The 15,810-nt window shown below is 52.2% G+C and overlaps 1 protein-coding gene across 1 annotated transcript in view; it reads left to right on the top strand.

The window, feature by feature from the left end:
• Window positions 1-15,810, top strand: part of LOC147116864 (transmembrane protein 276-like) — a 79,864-nt gene that overhangs the window by 48,571 nt on the left and 15,483 nt on the right. The window lies entirely within an intron of this gene.

Genomic DNA, 15,810 nt, shown 5'->3' on the forward strand with positions numbered 1-15,810 from the left:
GGGGGGGAGAGAGACGGGAAAAGGGGGAGAGAGAGACGGGAAAGGGGGGGAGCGAGACGGGATAAGCGGGGGAGAGAGACGGGAAAGGGGGGGAGAGAGACGGGAAAAGGGGGAGAGAGACGGGAAAGGGGGGGAGAGAGAGACGGGAAAGGGGGAGAGACGGGAAAGGGGGGAGAGAGACGGGAAAGGGGGGGAGAGAGACGGGAAAGGGGGGAGAGAGAGATGGGAAAGGGGGAGAGAGAGAGACGGGAAAAGGGGGAGAGAGAGACAGGAAAGGGGGGGAGAGAGACGGGAAAGGGGAGAGAGAGAGACGGGAAAGGGGGGCAGAGAGACGGGAAAGGGGGGGAGAGAGGCGGGAAAAGGGGGAGAGAGAGACGGGAAAGGGGAGAGAGAGAGACGGGAAAGGGGGAGAGAGAGACGGGAAAGGGGGGGAGGAGAGACGGGAAAGGGGGGGAGAGGTGGGAAAAGGGGGGGAGAGAGGGAAAGGGGGAGGGAGGGGGAGAGAGACAGGAAAGGGGGGGAGAGAGACGGGAAAGGGGGGGAGAGAGACGGGAAAAAGGGGAGAGAGACAGGAAAGGGGGGGAGAGAGACGGGAAAGGGGGGAGAGAGAGACGGGAAAGGGGGGAGAGAGACGGGAAAGGGGGAGAGAGAGACGGGAAAGGGGGGAGAGAGACGGGAAAGGGGGGAGAGAGACGGGAAAAGGGGGAGAGAGAGACGGGAAAGGGGGGGAGAGAGAGACGGGAAAGGGGGGAGAGAGACGGGAAAGGGGGGGAGAGAGACGGGATAAGGGGGAGAGAGAGACGGGAAAAGGGGGGAGAGAAACGGAAAGGGGGGAGAGAGACGGGAAAGGGGGGGAGAGAGACGGGAAAAGGGGGGAGAGAGAGACGGGAAAGGGGGGGAGAGAACGGGAAAGGGGGGGAGAGAGACAGGAAAGGGGGGGAGAGAGACGGGAAAGGGGGGAGAGAGACAGGAAAGGGGGGAGAGAGACGGGAAAGGGGGGGAGAGAGACGGGAAAGGGGGGGAGAGAGAGACGGGAAAGGGGGAGAGAGAGACGGGAAAGGGGGGGAGAGAGAGACGGGAAAGGGGGGAGAGAAACGGGAAAGGGGGGAGAGAGACGGGAAAGGGGGGAGAGAGACGGGAAAGGGGGGAGAGAGACGGGAAAGGGGGGGCGAGAGACGGGGAAAGGGGGGAGAGAGACGGGGAAAGGGGGGGAGAGACACGGGAAAGGGGGGAGAGAGAGACGGGAAAGGGGGGGAGAGAGAGACGGGAAAGGGGGGGAGCGAGACGGGACAAGGGGGGGAGAGAGACGGGAAAGGGGGGAGAGAGACGGGGAAAGGGGGGAGAGAGACGGGAAAAGGGGGAGAGAGAGACGGGAAAGGGGGGGAGCGAGACGGGATAAGCGGGGGAGAGAGACGGGAAAAGGGGGGGAGAGAGACGGGAAAAGGGGGAGAGAGACGGGAAAGGGGGGAGAGAGACGGGAAAGGGGGAGAGAGAGACGGGAAGGGGGCGAGAGACGGGAAAGGGGGGGAGAGAGACGGAAAGGGGGGAGAGAGAAGGGAAAGGGGGGGAGAGAGACGGGAAAGGGGGGAGAGAGACGGGAAAGGGGGGGAGAGAGACGGGAAAGGGGGGGAGAGAGACGGGAAAGGGGGGAGAGAGACGGGAAAGGGGGGAGAGATGGGAAAGGGGGGGAGAGAGACGGCAAAGGTGGGGAGAGAGACGGGAAAGGGGGGAGAGAGACGGGAAAGGGGGGCAGAGAGACGGGAAAGGGGGGGAGAGAGACGGGGAAAGGGGGGAGAGAGACGGGAAAGGGGGGGAGAGACACGGGAAAGGGGGGAGAGAGAGACGGGAAAGGGGGGGAGAGAGAGACGGGAAAGGGGGGGAGAGAGACGGGAAAAGGGGGGGAGAGAGACGGGAAAGGGGGGGGAGAGAGACGGGAAAGGGGGAGAGAGAGACGGGAAAAGGGGAGAGAGAGACAGGAAAGGGGGGGGAGAGAGACGGGAAAGGGGGAGAGAGAGACGGGATGGGGGGGAGAGAGGCGGGAAAAGGGGGGAGAGAGAGACGGGAAAGGGGAGAGAGAGACGGGAAAGGGGGGGAGAGAGACGGGAAAGGGGGGAGAGTCGGGAAAAGGGGGGGAGAGAGATGGGAAAGGGGGGAGAGATGGGAAAGGGGGGTAGAGAGACGGGAAAAGGGGAGAGAGATGGGAAAGGGGGGGAGAGAGAGACGGGAAAGGGGGGAGAGAGAGACGGGAAAGGGGGGAGAGAGACGGGAAAGGGGAGAGAGAGACGGGAAAGGGGGGAGAGAGACGGGAAAGGGGGGGAGAGAGACGGGAAAGGGGGGGAGAGAGGCGGGAAAAGGGGGGAGAGAGACGGGATAGTGGAGAGAGAGACGGGAAAAGGGGAGAGAGACGGGAAAAGGGGAGAGAGACGGGAAAGGGGGGGAGCGAGACGGGAAAGGGGGGAGAGAGAGACGGGAAAGGGGGGAGAGAGACGGGAAAGGGAGAGAGAGACGGGAAAGGGGGGAGAGAGACGGGAAAGGGGCGAGAGAGACGGGAAAGGGGGGGAGAGAGACGGGAAAAGGGGGAGAGAGAGACGGGAAAGGGGGGGAGAGAGACGGGAAAGGGGGGGAGAGAGACGGGAAAAGGGGGGAGAGAGAGACGGGAAAGGGGGGAGAGAAACGGGAAAGGGGGGTGAGAGACGGGAAAGGGGGGGAGAGAGACGGGAAAAGGGGGGAGAGAGAGACGGGAAAGGGGGAGAGAGACGGGAAAGGGGGGAGAGAGACGGGAAAGGGGGGGAGAGAGAGACGGGAAAGGGGGAGAGAGAGACGGGAAAAGGGGGGAGAGAGAGACGGGAAAGGGGGGAGAGAAACGGGAAAGGGGGGAGAGAGACAGGAAAGGGGGGAGAGAGACGGGAAAGGGGGGAGAGAGACGGGAAAGGGGGGGAGAGAGACGGGAAAGGGGGGGAGAGAGACGGGGAAAGGGGGGAGAGAGACGGGAAAGGTGGGGAGAGACACGGGAAAGGGGGGAGAGAGAGACGGGAAAGGGGGGGAGAGAGAGACGGGAAAGGGGGGAGAGAGACGGGAAAAGGGGGGGAGAGAGACGGGAAAGGGGGGGAGAGAGACGGGGAAAGGGGGGGAGAGAGACGGGAAAAGGGGGAGAGAGAGACGGGAAAGGCGGGGAGCGAGACGGGAAAAGCGGGGGAGAGAGACGGGAAAAGGGGGGGAGAGAGACGGGAAAAGGGGGGAGAGAGACGGGAAAGGGGGGAGAGAGAGACGGGAAAGGGGGCGAGAGATGGGAAAGGGGGGGAGAGAGACGGGAAAGGGGGGGAGAGAGAAGGGAAAGGGGGGAGAGAGACGGGAAAGGGGGGAGAGAGACGGGAAAGGGGGGGAGAGACGGGAAAGGGGGAGAGAGACGGGAAGGGGGGAGAGACGGGAAAGGGGGGGAGAGAGACGGCAAAGGTGGGGAGAGAGAAGGGAAAGGGGGGGAGAGAGACGGGAAAGGGGGAGAGAGAGACGGGAAAGGGGGGGGAGAGAGACAGGAAAGGGGGGGAGAGAGACAGGAAAGGGGGGAGAGAGAGACGGGGGAGGAGGGGGAGGGGAGAGAGGGTTGGGGGAGGGTAGGAGGGAAGAGGATTGCGGAGGGGGAGAGCAAGCGGGGGAGGGGAGGGGGAGAGGCAGAGGGTGGGGGGAGAGGGAGTGAAGCGAAGGGGGAGGTGTGAAAAGTGCAGGGCGGGGGGTGGACACCACCCAGGGCCAGGGCTGGTGGGGTGCGGGGCGGAACTCCCAGAGTTGAGCAGATTTCTTTGAGTTGCTGATCTCTGCCTGGCCTCAATGTCCTTAAACTGCTGGGGTGGGGGGTAATCAATCAGCTGTGGAGCACTGCCCAGTGACCCCGTTTGAGAGCATGTCTGTGAACATCGGCTGATCGGGCTTGCATGCGATGCCTCCTGTGTGCCCATCTTTCCTGAGGGAGAAGGTTACAGAGATAGGGAGGGTTGTAGGGCTGGAGAGGGTTACAGAGATCTAGGAGGGGTGTAGGGCGGGAGGGGGTTACAGAGATCTCGGAGGGGTGTGGGGCTGGAGGGGGTACAGAGATCTCGGAGGGGTGTAGAGCTGGAGGGGGTATAGAGATCTCGGAGGGGTGTAGGGCTGGAGGGGGTACAGAGATCTCGGAGGGGTGTAGGGCTGGAGGAGGTTACAGAGATCCTGGAGGGGGTTACAGAGAGGGAGTGATGTAGGGCTGGAGGGGGTTACAGAGAGGGAGGGATGTAGGGCTGGAGGGGGTTACAGAGATCTCGGAGGGGTGTAGGGCTGGAGGGGGCACAGAGATCTCGGAAGGGTGTAGGGCTGGAGGGGGTACAGCGATCTCGGAGGGGTGTAGGGCTGGAGGGGGTACAGAGATCTCGGAGGGGTGTAGGGCTGGAGGGGGTACAGAGATCTCAGAGGGGTGTAGGGCAGGAGGGGGTACAGAGATAGGGAGGGCTGGAGGGGGTACAGAGATCTCGGAGGGGTGTAGGGCGGGAGTGGGTACAGAGATCTCGGAGGGGTGTAGGGCTGGAGGGTTACAGAGATCTCAGAGGGGAGTGGGGCGGGAGGGGGTTTCAGAGATCTCAGAGGGGTGTAGGGCTGGAGGGGGTACAGAGATCTCGGAGGGGTGTAGGGCTGGAGGGGGTACAGAGATCTCGGAGGGGTGCAGGGCTGGAGGGGGTTACAGAGAGGGAGGGATGTAGGGCAGGAGGGGGTTACAGAGATCTCGGAGGAGTGTAGGGCAGGAGTGGGTACAGAGATCTCGGAGGGGTGTAGGGCTGGAGGGTTACAGAGATCTCGGAGGGGAGTAGGGCGGGAGGGGGTTACAGAGATCTCGGAGGGGTGTAGGGCTGGAGTGGGTACAGAGATCTCGGAGGGGTGTAGGGCTGGAGGGGGTTACAGAGAGGGAGGGGTGTAGGGCTGGAGGGGGTTACAGAGATAGGGAGGGGGTGTAGGGCGGGAGGGGGTACAGAGATAGGGAGGGGTGTAGGGCTGGAGGGGGTTACAGAGATAGGGAGGGGGTGTAGGGCGGGAGGGGGTACAGTGATAGGGAGGGGGTGTAGGGCGGGAGGGGGTACAGAGATCTCGGAGGGGTTTAGGGCTGGAGGGGGTACAGAGATCTCGGAGGGGTGTAGGGCTGGAGGGGGTTACAGAGATAGGGAGGGGTGTAGGGCGGGAGGGGGTACAGAGATAGGGAGGGGGTGTAGGGCTGGAGGGGGTTACAGAGATAGGGAAGGGTGTAGGGCGGGAGGGGGTTACAGAGATCTCGGAGGGGTGTAGGGCGGGAGGGGGTACAGAGATAGGGAGGGGGTGTAGGGCTGGAGGGGGTACAGAGATAGGGAGGGGTGTAGGGCGGGAGGGGGTACAGAGGTCTCGGAGGGATGTAGGGTGGGAGGGGGTACAGAGATCTTGGAGGGGTGTAGGGCGGGAGGGGGTATAGAGATCTCGGAGGGGTGTAGGGCGGGAGGGGGTACAGAGATCTCGGAGGGGTGTAGGGCATGAGTGGGTACAGAGATCTCGGAGGGGTGTAGGGCGGGAGGGGGTACAGAGATCTCGGAGGGGTGTAGGGCGGGAGGGGGTACAGAGATCTCGGCGGGGTGTAGGGCTGGAGGGGGTACAGAGATCTCGGAGGGGTGTAGGGCGGGAGGGGGTTACAGAGATCTCGGAGGGGGTACAGAGATCTCGGAGGGGTGTAGGGCTGGAGGGGGTTACAGAGATCTCGGAGGGGTGTAGGGCGGGAGTGGGTACAGAGATCTCGGAGGGGTGTAGTGCTGGAGGGGGTTACAGAGATCTCGGAGGGGGTACAGAGATCTTGGAGTGGTGTAGGGCTGGAGGGGGTTACAGAGATCTCGGAGGGGTGTAGGGCGGGAGTGGGTACAGAGATCTCGGAGGGGGTACAGAGATAGGGAGGGGTGTAGGGCTGGAGGGGGTTACCAGGAGAAAATCTGCCTGGTCAGGAGGTGAACGAGCCACACAGTTCAAACCAGACACTAACCCCGGGGAACCACAGCCACATGATACAACTGACAAACCCCAGCATAACTACCAGGGAGGAAGCCACACATAGTCCCCCTGCCATTCCCGACCAGCTTAGCCAGGAAGTGAGTGAGCCTTCCAGGGCCGACCAGACACATACCCAGGGATCACACAGCCAGATACAACCAAAAGATAAATTTAATCAATTAGAGATAGAGATGGTGAAACTTAGAGAGGAGTTCCTCAAATTGAATGACGAACAAAAACAGGAGAGGGAGAGACACAAGAGAGAGCTGAATCTACTTGAGAAACAGGTGAATCTACTTAGGAATCAGGTGAAAGAGCTGCAGGAAAAAGAAGAGAGCCATAGAGGAGAGATAACACCATTAGACCAGCAACCAGAGGCTAGAGATAAGACAAGACAGAGCCGGACGGAACGGCTGCACTCCCACACGGAACAAAAGCAACAGACACACAATACAAGGGGTGCCACACAGACCGACCAGCATACTGATTCGCAATCTTCCCCCACCACCGTGGAACCACAAGCGAGCCGCTCACAAGAGGTACGTACACACCAGACACCCCAGCCCAGCACACACACTGAGTCCAGGCGAAAGCCACCAGACAGTAAACACAAACAAGGCTGACGTCGTAATACTCATAGACTCAAATGGGAAATTTCTATGGGAGAAAAAGCTCTTCCCTAGAAGTAAAGTAGAAAAGATTTGGTGCCCAACAACGGACAGAGCCATGGGATGGCTGACCAAAGCCAGATTAGGCTCCCCCCAACACATAATACACACGGGCACAAATGACCTAAAGGCCAAACAGAAAGAGGTAGCAACATCACTCAGAGCAATGATTAGGAAGGCAAGCAGTACATTTCCAAACACTAGAATCACTGTTTCCACAATATTGCCGAGAACAGACTTCAACAACAACACAATTCATGAGATAAATGCCAGCATAGCAAGAGACTGCGAATCAAACCACAACGTACACCTGGCCCAACACCCCACCCTCGATGAGGAATGTCTTTACGACCACGTCCACATCCAAAGGCAAAGAATATCGATCTTTGCTAAAGCCCTGAAGGACGTCGCTTTTAACCGGGTCCATACCCAGACTCCAAGAGGACCCCCCCCCCCCGACCACCAGAGATCAGCGGGGTACATATCAGGAACACGACAAAGACCACCACCACACCAACCGAGACCAGAGAGGATCAACAATATCAGACCTGCACCACTCCTGTCCCACAGGGGAATAGGACCGCCCCCAGCCAGACAGAGGGAGAGATGCACAGGACGTACGCAATACCTCAGACAGAAACAATCCATTAAGAGACAATAAGCAGATGTGCAGCAGCATCTACTTCCGCCTTATGGATCAAGGACTAATTAATAGAAAGAACTGTAACCAAATTGTATTAACTTTTATGGACAACTGAGGTGATCTTTTTTTTCCCCACACTTAGACACGACAAACACGTACCACTCTTTAACCTATCATAGTAAAAGATCAAACTTAACATGAAATCCTTATATATTTCGACCTGGAATATCCAAGGTCTACGCTCTTCAGTGCTAGAAGTGAAGAGTAGGACCACAGAGTTCATAGAAGAAACTAAAGATCTAGATATTATCATTTTACAGGAAACTTGGTATAAAGGAAAAGGACACACTGGCTGTCCCCAAGGGTACACTGAGCTAGTGGTCCCCTCCAATAAATTACCAAGTGTAACCCAAGGCAGAGACTCCGGAGGCATACTGATCTGGTTTAAAACAGAACTTAAGAATTACATCAAATTTATAAAAAAGAGCGAAAACCATATGTGGCTCAAACTTGAGAGGGAGATTATCTCAAACACCCAAGATGTTTACATTTGCGCACTTTATATCCCTCCAATCGATTCCCCGTACTTTAAAGAGGACACCTTCTCCAACATGGAGGGGGAAATTATCCAATACCAGGCCCAGGGGAACGTGTTGATCTGTGGGGACCTCAATTCAAGAACGGGCGAAGAACCAGACTTCACCAATAATCAGGGAAACAATTACGTATTCGGGAATAACCACTTTGACATCCCTTCCCTTCCATACAGGCATAACTGCGACAAGCAGTCAAATACCAACGGAAAACAGCTACTACAACTCTGTCGAAACCTGGGTCTGTACATTGTCAATGGTAGGTTCATAGGAGACCTCCTAGGAAGATCGACCTATTGCTCACCTCTTGGCTGCAGCACAGTAGACTATATGATTACAGACTTAGACCCATCCTCTTTCAGAGCATTCACAGTCAAACCACAAACAACACTGTCAGATCACAGTCAAATTACTATGTTTCTCAAAAAGACAGAAACAAACAACATAGAAACACAACCCAGTAAACTGTACAACACCAAAAAATCATACAGATGGGCCAAAAATGACACGGAAAAATACCAGAAAACAATTAGCAATGCATCAACTCAAGCTCTCTTAGACACCTTTCTGGATAACATATACACTCACAATAAAGAAGGCGTAAACCGGGCAGTTAGTAAACTAAACAATATTTTTGATAATTTGGCAACAAATGCAAACTTGAAAGCTCGCAAGAACAAACCCAAAACAAAAAACTATGAAAAATGGTTTGACCATGATTGCCATAACATGAGGAAAAAACTTAGAAAAATATCAAACCAAAAACACAGACACCCAGAAAATCCACTTTTATCGTTCACTATCGTTACACTATAGTTATCACTGTTATATCGTTACTCTATGGTTATCACTGTTCACACTGTTGTATCACTATACGAGGTCGCCTCTTGTCACGCTGTTATACCTGGGCTGACCACTGCTGACTCCGCCCACGGCTCCACCTACCTGCCCAGGTATAAAGGTGGTCGACTGGCTGGTATTCCTCCTTGTTGGATCCGATCACCCACGAGGGTGGGCTCTGTTATTTAGCCAATAAAAACCTATAGTTACTTTCTTAACTCGTCGCTTTTCATTGGATAAATTGATAGGTATATCACTGGGGTCCTACCATTCATTGTGTATTCCCTTGCCTTGTTAGTCCTCCCAAAATGCATCACCTCACACTTTTCAGGGTTAAATTCCATTTGCCACTGTTCTGCCCATCTGACCAACCCGTCTATTTCATCCTGTAGCCTGAGGCTTCCCTCCTCGCTATTTACCACCCCACCAATTTTTGTGTCATCTGCGAACTTACTGATCATACCTCCTACATTCATATCTAAATCATTAATGTACACTACAAACAGCAACAGACCCAGCACGATCCCTGCGGTACACCACTGGACACAGGCTTCCAGTCACAAAAACATCCTTCGACCATCACTGTTAGATCCGTGTATTTTTGACGTTGTGTGTCCTTCAATAACTAGACACGAGACTGCAGGAACAATCAACAGGTATTTACTGGATGAGGGTTACTCTAAAACTAAATGTACAGATCCCTACTCAGGGTTTATATACAGGTGTGGTCACTGCCGGCACTACAGTATACAGGAGCTGTAAAAAGTAGTTCTCTCCTTAAAGGTACAAACACAACAATTCCTCCCCTTTTAGATTGACAGTACCATAACATTCATTTAACAATTAACACTTTTAACATGCACATTAACTGAAAATAGTCCATTTATAAATTCAGTCTTTGGGGCGGCTTCCTGATCATTTCTGGATAGCGCCTTTCCTGAGTGTCTTGCTCGTGGTGCGGAAGCCCTTGTCGTCAGTTGGTTCATCAGCTTCCGATGCTACTGTTTCTGGGGTAGATGCTACCTGTATGTCGGGTTCATCACCAGGTGCGCGAGGCATGGGGTTGACTCGTTCCTGTGACTCTAGGATCTGGTCGACACGGCGTCTCACAATGTTCTCCCCAACATCCACTGTGTACATTAGTGGCCCCTGCCGTGTGCATATCGTTCCTGGTTGCCATTTCTCTGTTCGGTAGTCGCGGGCCAAGACTGGTTGCCCTACATTGAAGCTCCTTGTCGGCCTCTCATTGATGTGCTGGAATTGCTTATTCTCAACATCTCTTCGTACATTTGGTCTGAGCAAATCCAGACGGGATCTCAACCTTCGGTTAAAGAACATCATGGCCGGGGTCTGGTTGGTGACTGCATGTGTCGCATTTCTGTAGGCTAACAGGAAATTGTCCACCTTATGCTGCAGTGGAATGTCGTCATCGCACATGGCCCTTACTGCTTTCTTAAAGGTTTGTACGAACCTCTCAGCCAATCCATTTGTGGCTGGATGATACGGGGCGGATGTGTAATGCCTTACCCCATTCCTTTTCATGAATCTTCGAAACTCTTCGGACACAAACTGTGGTCCATTATCAGAGCAAATCTGCTCTGGCAAGCCGTTCCTGGCAAATATGGTCCGTAGGACTGCAATAGTTTTCTCCGTGGTGGTGGACGACATTTTGATCACCTCAGGCCATTTCTAGTGCGCATCCACGGCTATTAGAAACATTGAGTCCATGAATGGACCAGCAAAGTCAATATGCACCCGTTGCCATGGAGATGAGGGCCACTCCCATGGGTGTAGAGGGGCATGTGGTGGTGCATTTTGGACCTTCTGGCATCCTGAGCAGCTCTTTGTCAGGTCCTCGATTTGCTGATCGATCCCCGGCCACCACACATAAGCCCTAGCAAGGCTTTTCATTTTCACCCCTCCCAGATGGCCTTCGTGAAGCTCATTGAGCACTCTCTCCCTTAACTTGGGTGGAATTACCACTCGGGATCCACACATCAAGGTCCCCTGGCATACTGACAGCTGTTCTCTTCTGGATGAGAATGCTGGCAACAGTGAGTCGCCATGTGTTGGCCATCCCTTCACCGTCAAGTCATATACCCGAGACAGTGTCAGGTCATTTCGGGTCTCCTCTATATCGGCGTTAGTTACTGGCAAGCGTTCAATTATAGTCGAATGAAATATTTCGACAGGGTCCACTGCTGGTGCTTCCTCCGCAGTAGGCAGTGGCAGGCGTGATAGCCCATCAGCGTTTCCATGCTGTTTCGTGCCCTTATACTCGATTTCATATTGGTTCACCCCTAGAAAAAGCGACCATCTTTGTAGCCGTTGCGCAGTCATCACCGGCACGCCCTTCTTTGGATTAAAGATGGGGACAAGTGGTTGGTGGTCCGTCAGCAAGGTGAACTTCTGCCCGTGCAGATAGTGGTTGAACTTTTTCACTCCCCACACTAGGCTGAGGGCCTCCCTGTCAATCTGGGCGTAGTTATGCTCGGCTGAGGTTAGTGACCGAGATGCAAAGGCTACTGTTGTGTATGTAACCGTTTACCTTTAAGGGAACTATAGAATGTGACCGTTCGCCTTTAAGAGCACTACTTTAGGGTGGCACTATTTATTGGCTCATGTATACTGTAATACCGATAGTGACCACACCAGTATATAAGGGTTGTGATACGTTAACTAGATCAGAAATCGCCCAGACCACTGAATAGTAAAGACCTGTTTTGTTTGTACTTCTAAAGTCTCTGAAGTTATTTACTGCACAACCTACAGACTTTACAGCTACCGGCCTCTCCGAGCCGTCCGGGAACTTGTGCGACAGCACCACTCCAATGCCATAGGGTGATGCATCACACGCCAACCGAATGGGTAGTGCTGGGTTGAAATGAGCCAACACCTCTTTTGATGTGATCAATTCTTTGCACTTCTGGAAAGCTCGTTTACATTCGTCATTCCACTTCCATGGTACCCCCATTTGCAGTAGGGTGTTCAGTGGGTGTAGTACTGTAGACAAATTCGGCAAGAACTTATGGTAGTAGTTCACCAGCCCGAGGAATGACCTCAGTTGCGACACATTTTCTGGTGCTGGAGCCGTGACTACTGCCTCAATCTTTTCAGGGGACTTATGTAACCCCTCTTCATCAATAACGTGGCCACAATACGAGATCTGTTTCTGGAAAAACTCGCATTTGTGGCGATTTGCTCGGAGCCCATATTCCTTCAATCTAGTGAGCACCTGCTCCAGGTTGGCAAGGTGAGCACTGTCATTTTCGCCCGTGACCAGGATGTCGTCCAAATAACACTGGGTCCTTGGAATCCCTTGCAGGACTTGATCCATTGCCCTTTGCCAAATAGCAATATTGTCAGACACTAACACAATACAGAAACACACTCAGAACCAAAAAAGAGCAATTTATTAAGAATACACTCAGCTCCATGGAGGAATCCATTGATTCCAATTGTTTCTGGGACAACTTGAAAACACTACACAAAAAACATGACGATTTGTCCATTCAAAATGGGGACACATGGGTAAACCACTTTGAAAAATTATACCAGAAAAACACACTAAGACCAGAGCAACACCAAATACGCAAAAAACTGGAAAAGCTTGAATTGGCCATAAAAGATAACCAAAACCCGCTAGACGCCATAATAACAGAAAAAGAACTTCTTGAAAAACTCAAGGACCTGCGACCAGGAAAAGCTTGCGGGACAGACGGCATACTAAATGAGATGATTAAACACGCAGACGACAAAATGAAACTAGCTATCCTAAAACTCTTCAACTTGGTTCTGAGTGTCGGTTATTTCCCTGACATCTGGAACAAAGGACTCATAACACCCATATACAAAAGTGGGGACAAAATCGACCCAAACAACTATCGAGGCATCTGTGTAAACAGTAACCTGGGGAAGGTATTCTGTAGCATCATAAACAAAAGACTTATAAACTTCCTTGAGGAGCACAATGTCTTGAGTAAAAGCCAAATTGGATTCCTGCCAAACTATAGAACATCCGATCATATCTTCACCCTACAGATCCTAATTGACAAACACGTTCACCATAACAAAAGCAAAATCTACGCATGCTTTGTAGATTTCCAGAAGGCTTTCGACTCCATCTGGCATGACGGTTTATTCCTGAAACTTATCGAAAGCGGGGTAGGAGGGAAAACATATGATGTAATTAAATCAATGTATACAAACAATAAATGTGCAGTTAAAATTGGAGACAAACAAACAAAATACTTCCCACAGGGGCGGGGGGTGACGCAGGGCTCGCCAATCTCACCGACACTCTTTAATATTTACATTAATGGATTGGCAAAACTACTTGAACAATCTACAGCACCTGGCCTCACCCTATATGAATCCAAGGTTAAATTCCTCCTCTATGCAGACGACCTGGTTCTGCTGTCACCAACTAAGGAGGATCTGCAGCAGAACCTGGACCTGCTGGAGTCGTACTGCCAGACTTGGGCCCTGACAATAAATCCCCCAAAAACCAAAGTCCTTGTGTTCCAGCAAAGATCCAAACATCAGGGACCCAAAATAAATTTCACAGTAGGAACAACCAAAATTGAACAAACCACTCACTACACATACTTGGGCTTAAAAATCAGTTCTACGGGAAACTTCAAACTGGCTGTGAATGAACTGAAAGAGAAAGCAAGAAGGGCTTTCTATGCCATCAAAAAATCAATCCAAATAGAAATCCCAATTAGCATTTGGCTCAAAATTTTCAAATCAGTAATTGAACCAATTGCACTCTATGGCAGTGAGGTATGGGGACCGCTAACACAACAAGAATTTGCAAAATGGGACAAACACCCAATTGAGATCCTACATGCAGAATTCTGTAAAAGTATCCTCCGGACTCAAAGGAAAACAGTAAACAATGCATGCAGGGCGGAACTAGGCCAATATCCATTAATAATCACTATCCAAAAAAGAGCCACCAAATTTTGGAATCACCTACAAATGAGCAACCCCCAATGCTATCACTACGACACCCTGAAATGCCAAGAGCTGACCATAAAGAAAAATACCCTCAGTCAACTAGTCCTGGGACTCAGTGAAGTAACTACTAACAATACTAACAATAACCAGTCCCAGGACAGTGACAGGGTAACACAAAGAATTCGACCCAACACAATCGTCGCTAAGCAAAAGGAAAAATATCTGACATATTGGGCAGAAACAACAAAAACCCAAAGCAAACTCAATTGCTACTTGGCCCTAAACAGACAATACAACATAGCTGATTACCTGACCATGGTAAAGGATAACAAACTGAGAAGAACCTTGACAAGGTACAGACTTAGCGAACATAGCCTAGCGATCGAAAAAGGCAGACACAGGCAGACCAGGCTGCCAAGAGAGGACAGGATATGCTCTCACTGCAGTCAGGGAGTGGTGGAGACAGAGATGCACTTCCTCACAGCTTGTGGAAAATATCAGGGCATCAGGGAGAATTTCCACCAAAAATTCTCACAAATATGCCCTGATTTCAGAAATCTGAATGACAACCAAAAACTCCCATTCCTACTGGGAGAGGAGAGAAGCTGTATAACACTGGCGGCACACTATGTTACAGCTTGCCATGAACAGAGGGACAACCAGTAAACTAAGAAAAGAATATATATAAACAATGCGAATGTATATTTATACACTCAGGGATATACCTGTTTATACACTGTATGAATAGAACTGCGTTTATGTGCTAAACCATAAATGTATTTTGATGCTTTGGCAACATAAGATGTAACTTATCATGCCAATAAAGCGATTTGAATTGTGAATTGTGAATTACAGAGATAGGGAGCGGTGTAGGGCTGGAGGGGGTTACAGAGATGAGGGGGTGAGGATTAGGGTGGAATTTGGAACGATTCATGATTAATAAATGAGTCGAGGGAGTTTGCGGGAGGGAAGGAGGAGATTTCATTCAGACAGCACGTGGCAGATATACAGCGGTGACCAGCTGGGATTCCGGCGGGATCTAAACTCGAGTTTCAGGCTGGAATATAATTCACGAGTGAAATTTAGAAGTAAATTTAAACCTGAAAGTATTTCCAGCTCCATTGAAATCCGCCAGATGAAGTTTGATAATGCGCAATTTCAACTGGGCGCTTCGAAACTGCCGGCTGAGGGCACGGGAGCTTTATACCATGTGGCGCACAATATGTCAATCTGCTGCGGATCTCGAACTGTGTTTAACCTGTTCATTTAATCCACGAGGTCTAAAGCAGATCACCAGGTCACTTAGAGAATAATTGCTGTTTGCCAGAAAGACTTGCATTTATATAGCGCCTTTCACAACCTCAGGATGTCCCAAAGCGCTTTACAGCCAATGAAGTACTTTTGGAGTATAGTCACTGTTGTAATGTAGGAAACGTGGCAGCCAATTTGCGCACAGCAAGCTCCCACAAACCGCAATGTGATAATCACCAGATAATCTGTTTTAGTGGTGCTGATTGAGGGATAAATATTGATCAGCACACCGGGTAGAACTCCCCTGCTGTTCTTCGATATAGTGCCTTGGGATCTTTTACGTCCACCTGAGAGCGCAGCCGGGGCGCTGGTTTAACGTCTGCATAGTGGCATAGTGGTTAGCACTGTTGCCTCACAGCGCCAGGGACCCGGGTTCAAATCCGGCCTCGGGTGGCTGTCTGTGTGGAGTTTGCACATTCTCCCCGTGTTTGCGTGGGTTTCCTCCGGGTGCTCCGGTTTCCTCCCACAGTCCAAAGATGTGCGGGTTAGGTTGATTGGCCATGATAAAAAAATTGACCCTTAGTGTTAGGGGGGATTAAATACGTGGGGTTACGGGGTTACGGGGATGGGGCTTGGGTGGATGGCTGTCGGTGTAGGGACCGGGTGCTAGGGTTTGGATGATCAGCCATGATCTCGTTGAATGGCGGAGCAGGCTCGAATGGCCTACTCCTGCTCCTATCTTCTATGTTTCTATGTCTCATCCGGAAGACGGCCCCTCCGACAGTGCAGCACTCCCTCAGTACTGCCCCTCCAACAATGCAGTGCTCCC

Source organism: Somniosus microcephalus, chromosome 5 (assembly GCF_052327205.1).
Source record: "Somniosus microcephalus isolate GS21.2 chromosome 5, FLI_Smic_1.0, whole genome shotgun sequence".
NCBI classification, from domain to species: domain Eukaryota; kingdom Metazoa; phylum Chordata; class Chondrichthyes; order Squaliformes; family Somniosidae; genus Somniosus; species Somniosus microcephalus.